Source organism: Callorhinus ursinus, unplaced genomic scaffold, assembly GCF_003265705.2.
Source record: "Callorhinus ursinus isolate GAN/ISIS: 27379988/994484 unplaced genomic scaffold, GSC_fseal_2.0 scaffold3, whole genome shotgun sequence".
Classification (NCBI taxonomy): domain Eukaryota; kingdom Metazoa; phylum Chordata; class Mammalia; order Carnivora; family Otariidae; genus Callorhinus; species Callorhinus ursinus.
The window spans coordinates 66,298,694-66,307,231 of NW_027397065.1; the positions used below are offsets into that span (position 1 = coordinate 66,298,694).

Sequence of the window (8,538 nt, forward strand, 5' to 3'; positions counted from 1 at the left end):
ACTAGATTTGCTTCCTGACATTCAGCATTTACACAAGCAACCTGGATTCCCAGAGCCTGGCGATCAGGCAGAAGTGCTCTCTGTAAATCATGTAAAGAAAGGGAAGTTAAAGTAGGTAGGTGGTTCTTCAAGGGTTCTTTTGGGGAAGTTAGCGTTTTAGGATTTAAGGAAATTAGCTGAGGAGCCGGGGTTGGGTTTTGAAGGAGGAGGCCTAGACCAGGGGCCCAGGGATACAGGTCTTCTGAAGGGTCAGGGACAGGGAGTTGGGCATAAACAGGAGTGAGTGTAAGAAGTGGGATTTATGTCAGATTTGGTTTTTGATTCTTGTTCTGACTTCTATTCTTTCATTTTATGAAGGGATTCTCTAAGGCTAGCCATTATACTTGTTTATGTCTTCCTTTCAATTTCATCTTCCCATAAATATCAATAAAGCAGCTGTTTGGAATGAGAGCTCTCTGAAATTTTTTTCAGATATAGAAGTTTTTTTAATTCAAAAGATCCATCATCTGGTCACTGATGAATGGGATCCCCATTAGTATACTTATTCCACTAGTGAGTGAATCCAAAAAGCCTCTTATGGAAAGACCTGGAAGCAACTTCCCAGGCTTAGAATAAAACTTTACCATGGACACAAGAGGTGTCCCCGGAGGGACGCCTGGGGGGCTCAGTTGGTTAAGCGTCTGCTTTCGGCTCAGATCATGATCCCAGAGTCCTGGGATCTCTGCCTGCCACTCCCCCTGCTTGTGTGCTCTCAGTCTCTCTCTCCCTGACAGATAAGTAAATAAAATCTTAAAAAAAAAAAAAAGGTGTCCCTGGGGAGGGCGTAAATGATGCAGCCCCATGATCCAAAGTTTACTCCCAAGAATAGTGTAAGAAAGCAAAGACCTTTGTTGTATAGGCAGTGAGAATGATTTGGTGTTTGTGGTGTTTCCTATCTCGCACAAATGTGAGATGCTTCCAGCCACAGATCTGCTAATCTGTCACCAGGCAGGCGCTACCGGAATAGGACTTTTCAGCACTAACAAGCAAGGCAAGTTAGGACAACAAAGGCCCCTTCTGGGGTGGGACCTCTTCTGGCCAATTCTCCTGACAGCCGGCATGACCAGACAAAGACTGTTACTGATCTACTTGACTGGCCAACAGGGTACACCCACCCTGGTCAGTGCACCCTCCAGATGGTAGAGACCAGAGCGAATATTCTCACTGGTCACAAAGCCACACTCTTAGGACATAGAACAAGACAACAGGAAAAACCACATCCTGTTTTGACACAGGGGACCCACAGCCAAGTTTGTCTAAATAGACGCTGATCTGATAGGAACTGTGAACTCAGCAGAAGTGCTCCGACAGCAGGCTTACAGGGCCTAGGCCGGAGTGCCGCCTTACGGTAATTCCTTTTTATGACAAACAACACAAAAGACACAGACAAAGGGGAGCAAAGGCTGTCTCTGGGAAGAAATGAAGTTGTCCCAGGGCCACACTCCCTCCAGGGGCTCTAGGGGAGAATCCCTTCCTGGATTCTCTCCTGGCTTTGTTGGCATGCCGTGGTGTTCCTTGGCTTACAGCTGTATCTCTCCAAACTCTGCCTCCATTGCCCCCCTGCCTCCTCCTTTTCTGTTTGTCTCCTCTGCGTGTCTCTGGGAATTTGTCATTGGATGTAGGATCCACCTGGATAATCCAGGATGATCTCATCCCAAGGTCTTTAATTTCATCGCATCTGCAAAGACCCCCTTTCCTTTCCTTTTTTTTTTTTTTACGATTTTATTTATTTATTTGAGAGAGAGAGAGGGAACAAACAGGGTGGAGGGGCAGAGGGAGAAGCCGACTCCCCGCCGAGCAGGGAGCCCGACGCAGGGCTCGATCCCGGGACCCTGGGACCATGACCTGAGCCGAAGGCAGACGCTTCACTGACTGAGCCCCCCAGGCACCCCCAAAGACTCCTTTTCCAAATAAGGTAATGTTCATGGGTTCTGGGGATTAGGGCACAGACACAACTTTTTGAACAAATTAACATTTTATTTTTATTAAATAACTGTCTGACATACTTCTGAGTACTCTTTTCCTATGGTTTTTGCTGTGTACTCTGATTGCTTTTCCATGACAATAATTTTATAATTTAATTTTCTGAAGAGATAATAGAAATTCAATGTTTATTTCATCACGGTTGATTTAAATGTGCATATTACGATTGATAGTTGGGATGCAAGTGATGTGGGGAACCGAGGCAGAAGGAAATTTAGATAAAATTAAATGTCCTTACAACCTGCAGCCCACTGACGAATACTTGAGGCCGGCAGAGTATAACCTTCCTCCAGGAAGCTCCCAGCTATCTTCATGTTAATGCCCTGCTAGAGGGAAAAACTACCTTAGCTTGACAGTAGCCAGGCCTCCAGGATCCTTGCGAGTCTTCTGTGGCATCTGAAAATCCTTCTGGAACTTCCCTTATCTTTACCCCCCCAACGTATACAATCAGTTGCCCCCCACAATCCTGGGACAGCAGCAGCTCCTCCTGCCCACGGCTCCTGTCCCCATGCTTTAATAAAACCACCATTTTGCACTGAAGACATCTCCAGAATTCTTTCTTGGCCGTCAGCTTTGGACCCCACCAAACGTCACTCAGATTAAAAAACTACACCATTTGGTCCCCAACATGAGGTCCTCAAGTCTTCATCTGGACTCAGCTTAAGTGCAAACTTGCTGAGGACTTTCCTCTCCCTTTACTCTCATTCCAGGGGCCCTTCAAGGGTTGTGGTCTCATTGGAACACTTTCATGCCGATTGCTCAGGCTGCAATCCTCTACCACAAGGCTACTCTACAGGGAGGAGAAAGGCTGCCTTTTGGCTGGAAGTTAGTACCCTGAGCGGAATGGTAATAAGACCCCAAAACTTGATGACCTCTCTTTACTCCTGTCCTTATACAAAGTCGTCTATCTTGGGCATGGGACAGCCACCTAAGTGACTAGCACGTCTGCCAATCTTAAGACCCCCCTGTGAGGTTTCCTCCTCGTTGGTCTAATATGATCCACCTCCACATCTCTGGTCTAGCTGCTTCTGGCCTCGAGACCTCCACTGGGAGCCAGCCGAAACCAGTACCCAATGGAATTAAAACCCAACTGGGGACCGTTTCCTAGGGAAGTTGGTTGTAAAGACTACATACGTTAGAATGTTGCTTAGATCATGATGGATTTCTCTCTTTACTGTTTTCTGTCAGAAATGTCTACTAACTAAAGTTACAAATTTGGGTAATTTCCTTGTGTAAAACTTCTCTAGTGTGTTCCATGGGTTAAAAATGGCAGGTTCTACATGGCTTTCGAGGCAAGCCAAGGCGCACGTGCCATTCATGGCAAGGCATAATTGGTCCATACGCCCATTGCAGTCTAGAGGGAAAGTAGAGTGTGGGGGGAGTAGGGGGGAGGGCAGGCCTCCCTCCTACAGGGCCTTTACGGCAAGCAGTGATCATAGCGATTTCCTTCGAGGGACACCTTGGATCACTTTGACACCAGGAACCTCTGATATATCCTGCGCATGTGATACCACCAGGAGTTGGGGGGTGGGTTTCTTGGTAATGGACCTTCTCTCTTCAGTCCCCAAGGACTTTCCCATGGGATGCCATTTAACCCACTGGAAACCATTCGGATTGTAAAATTTAAGTAAGGTACTGCATGGCCTCAGTAGAATCTATCAGTTAGATCTCTTCTTCAAGAAACAGGCAAATAGCCTGAGGAACCCTAGGTCCATCCAGGCTTTCAGGGATCATAGGGCCTCTTGCAGAACACGTTTGGTAGTAACCAGACCAGTAAACCCCTCTTGATATATTAGATGATAATTATCTAAATAGGCCTCCTCCCAATAAACCCAAGTTACTGGAGGAAACACAGGCCATCCTTAGCAATGGGGACACTGACTCTCTCTCTCTCTCTCTCTCTCAACTGTTCCTCCTAATAGACTCAGGTTACTCTAGCGGAGTGTGGGAGGCAGGTCCCTCATTCATTTCTTGTGTTAATGGCTACAATTGGAACCAACTGTCTCTGGTTAGTCTACCTCAGGATGGGGACTTGAAGAAATATTCCCAAGCAGCTGCTGAAACTCCCTTTGTTTCTGGGAAATTCCCTGTCTTCTCCGGCCCGACATGGACTGCCTTGTTGGTGGGAAAAAAACAAGGCGTTTGCTCATCTGTCCAAGTGGATGAGCTCTAGAACCCGGAACCCTCTTTAGTCTGCCTTCTGGCAGCACCTCACCTCTTCTGCCTCTCCCTCTTCCTGTTTCTGCGCCACTTTGGGGGCGGCCTCCATAACTGGCTTTTAGACCATCCTCCATTGGCTCCTCCTCCCACCCTCACTATTAAGGAGAGAAGAAGAGCACCCCCTGGACCTCACACCACCCACTCCGGATTTCCCCACAGTGTCTCAGGTAAAAATTGACAATGGGGAACAAATTGACTTTTAAAAATGGATCCAGGTGGAATATAAAATTATGTATTTAAACTAACTTAAGTTTGTTGTTCTAATTAATATAGACCTGTCTTTAAAGTTATCAGCATTAAATGTGAAACTTTTATTCTACCAAGATCTTCTAACAAAGCTCATGTTATCTCTGTTGCAATTTTAGTAAAAAGATGACTAAAATGGCAGTTAATTGTCTCCAAGTTTCCATGGGTAATTAAGATAGCTTTCAAAGTCTTTGGTAACCTGAAACTTGAAAGTTTTGCTTGGATGATAAATGGGATTGAATTCATTGGACATCTAGGTCTTTTACAAATGGGATAAAGTGCTAAATCATTGATTACTGAATGTAGGTTTGCACTTTTGACTTCTTACTGCAAAGAAACTGAGGATATTTAAGTTTGTTGGTAAACCTGCTTTGTGCTTAATAGATTCATACATTTGTCATCTAAAGAATTCTGGTGAAACAGTTCACAGTGGTTACTACTTAGTCTTCACTGGAGATTAAGCTTTCTAAGAGTGCGAAATTCTACTCTCTGTTCAAAAGACAAAGTTTTCTTTAATTTTTGGTCTGCTCTTGATAAAATGTAAACAAAGGTTTTTTTCTCTTTTGTCTGCCCAGAAAACAAGTTTCTATGTTTTGTCTTTATCAGGTCTTTGGTTAAAACGTCTCAATATTAAAGAGCTAAGTTTTGCTAACAACTATATAACCCTATGTATTTGCCTTTGGAATCGCTTATTGTCATCTTGGTTAAATAAAAATTCTAAGTTTTGTAATGATCTGTAATCCTATTCAGGCATGTGATTTAAAACTTCCCAAGATTTAAATTGTAAATGAAGTCTCTTTAGCTCATTAGGCCTTTTTATTTGGTATGTTAAGCTACTCTGGAAGCACTGTTAAACAGATAATAAGCCTTAGATTGTATTGCTTGGGTAAGTGCTGTAACTACTCTAGAGATGATATGCAGTTCCTAAAGTTTTAATATGTTCTGGCATGAGGCAATTATTTAGTGTTCTGATTATTGAAGTGTTATGTGTTCTGATTATTGAAGTATTATATGTCACAGAAATAACCAGATTTCCTTGCCAGCTATGTTGTAATCAGTCTCTCATCAGATCTTTAACCATGTCCATTTTTTAGTTTATTTACAGTTATTGTTCTTATTCTCTTGTTAAACATGTTTGATCTTCGAGGGGATTCATAAAAAGAACTTTTAGGACAAACACAGGTATTCAATATCTTTAAGATGATAAAATTGAAATGGGTAAGAATTTCCAGGACTAACTAAACTGAGGAAGGTTATAGTTTATGACTCTTGTTTGAAATATTGCTGGTTCTCTAATATTTGCTCTTCCGGCCTAAGGAAACGTTCCCTTAAGAGAGCAATGATATCCAGAAATAATAAACTATTCCTCTGTGAACAGATTGAAGCATTTTTTTTAAAAAAAGATTTTATTAATTTATTTGACAGCGAGAGAGTGCAAGCACAAGCAGGGGGAGTGGCAGAGGGAGAGGGAGAAGCAGGCTCCCCACTGAGCAGGGAGAGTGACATGGGGCTCTTTGATCCAAGGACCCTGGGATCATGACCTGACCCAAAGGCAGATGCCCAACTGACTGAGCCACCCAGGTGCCCCCAGACTGAAGCATTTAACTTTTCTCTCTACCTGAACCCCCTGAAATTCAAAAGGTCTCAGTAAGTATTCTTTCTTCCATGGCAATTACAGTCATTTGTGTAAGTTCAATAAGAATGTGTTCTCCTTATAACAGGACACCACTGGAAACATTGGTTATTTTACCAAGGCTTTGATTGGAATGTCCTATTTGAGAGACATGCATAGACTCAGATATGACCGTACAGCTTTAAGAAACTAAGGTTGACTTTATGAGGCATGGCGCAAATAGAGCCCCTTGGAAATGTTGGCCTGATTCCTGCTTACAGAGTTCCCAGCAGCCTCACCAGGTGAGTAAAGAATGTCGCTTCCTGGCAGGTGCAGGAACCTCTGGACACTTTGGGGATCTCAAGAAGAGGAATTTGTCCAAATCTACAGGTATTTCAGGCATGTCTGATGGCAAGTACTTGGCTTGGCTTCTGGCCTGGAGAGGCTACTAAAAGTTCAACCTAGAGATTCCTTATAAAAACGTTCCAGCAAAGCAAATCCTAAAAGATCTATATGATCTCTTCCTCTTCTTGCTGAGCTTGTGTAAATCATTAGGCCAAGTTTGTTAAAATTGGACTTGTTATACAAATAAATTAATCCTGATTTGGCTATCTCTGATTAAAAATGGGGGTTATTATAGAGAGAAAATGTTTCAGTAACACATCTTTGTAGATACTAGATTTTAAGCATTGAGACTCAAGAAAACTAGATTACTCTTTTACCAGTAGGGCTTCTTAGAAGGGGGAATTGGCCCAAAACAACAATAGGGTTAAGTCCTTTTGAGTTACTATATGGAAACTTTTTTCACTGTAGACCTATCAATAGATGGAGACTATAATGCTCTGTTAAATTATTCACTTGAGGCCGGGTTAATTCATAAATCTCTAAATGAATATGCAAACCATATCCTCCCTAAACCTGATCTGACTGTCACTAGCAATCCACCCCCTATAAACCATTTTATTGAAAGGATTGGAAGTCTAACACAGCAGGGGATTTAACTCCAAAATGGAAGGGCCCCTACCAGGTCATATTATATCCACCCACTGCAGTAAAATTAGAGGGGCACTCTTTATGGGCTCTTATATCTAGAATAAAACCTGGATCTCCTTCACAGGAAACCAATGAGCAAACTAACATGCCTTCTTATTCCTGTGAACCTGTGGAAGACCTCAAATTTCTCTTCCAACAACAATAAAGCACTGGTTTAAACACTAATTATCAAAGGTCTTTTTATTTAGGCTTCTCTTTCTCTTTAAAACAGTAACCTCCTTTTGTTGTCTTTTCCAGTGTCTCCCTTCCTGGTGCCAAGACTCCTTCACTGTCGTAACTTCCAGCTGACAGATGATCCTTTCTACTTAAGGAGGTTCATATATGTTGTTGACCTTGGATTGGCTGCCGCTGCCATTGGTAACACCTATAGATAAACTCCCCAACTGACCAGTGTTGACCCATAAGTAAGGACATCGCTATACCCCTCTTCAGCAGGAAGAAGTTACCGAAGATAAGACCTTCCACCCTCAACAACCTTAAAGATTTAAGGGTAAAAATTGTTCAGGGGGTATGATGTGGGAAACAAAGGCAGAAGGAAATGTAGATAAAATTAAATGTCCTTATAACCTGCAGCCCATTGACAAATACTTGAGGCCGGCAAAGTATAACCTTCCTCCAGGAAGCTCCCAGCTGTCTTCATGTTAATGTCTTGCTAGAGGGAAAAACTACCTTAGCTTGACAATAGCCAGGCCTCTAGGATACTTATGAGTCTTCTTTAGCATCTGAAAGTCCTTTTGGAACTTCCCTTATCTTTACTCCCCTCACCCCACCCCAAAGTATATAATCACTTGCCCCTCACAATGCTGGGGCAGCAGCTCTTTCTGCCCATGGGTCCTGCCCCATGCTTTAATAAAACCACCATTTTGCACCAAAGATGTCTCAAGAATTCTCTCTTGGCCGTTGGCTTCAGACCCCACCAAACATCACCCATATTCAAAAACTACATCCCAAGAATATGTAATTCCAGGGGCGCCTGGGTGGCTCAGATGGTTAAGCGTCTGCCTTCGGCTCAGGTCATGATCCCAGGGCCCTGGGATCGAGCCCCACATCAGGCTCCTGGCTCAGTGTGGAGCCTGCTTCTCTCTCTCCCTCTGCCTCTCTCTGCTCATGCTCTCTCTCTCTCTCTGTATCTCTGTGTCTGAAATGAATAAATAAAATCTTAAAAAAAAAAAGAATATGTATTTCCATACACTCACTGTTGCTAGTACTGCCTTAGGTCTGTGCCCTTGGAACACAGTTCTATTTCATGTGATTTCTTATGGAAAATAGGAAAAGAAAAAGTAAGGTGCCGTATTAGTTGGTTAGGGCTAGTGTAGCAAAGTGCTGTGACCCAGCTAGCTTGAAACAGCAGAAATGTATTCTCTCACAGTTATGATGGCTCAAAA

General features: G+C 43.1%; 1 long non-coding RNA gene across 2 annotated transcripts; it reads left to right on the forward strand.

Moving 5' to 3' along the window:
* The first annotated feature begins 1,444 nt into the window (after positions 1 to 1,444).
* Positions 1,445 to 8,026, forward strand: LOC112819776 (uncharacterized). Of its 2 annotated transcripts, XR_012377629.1 has the most exons (3): positions 1,445 to 1,954; positions 6,210 to 6,402; positions 7,391 to 8,026. It is a non-coding gene; the product is annotated as an uncharacterized lncRNA (long non-coding RNA). The 2 variants fall into 2 exon arrangements; XR_003206966.2 differs by lacking the exon at positions 1,445 to 1,954 and having other exon boundaries at positions 6,147 to 6,402.
* Positions 8,027 to 8,538: the final 512 nt, after the last annotated feature.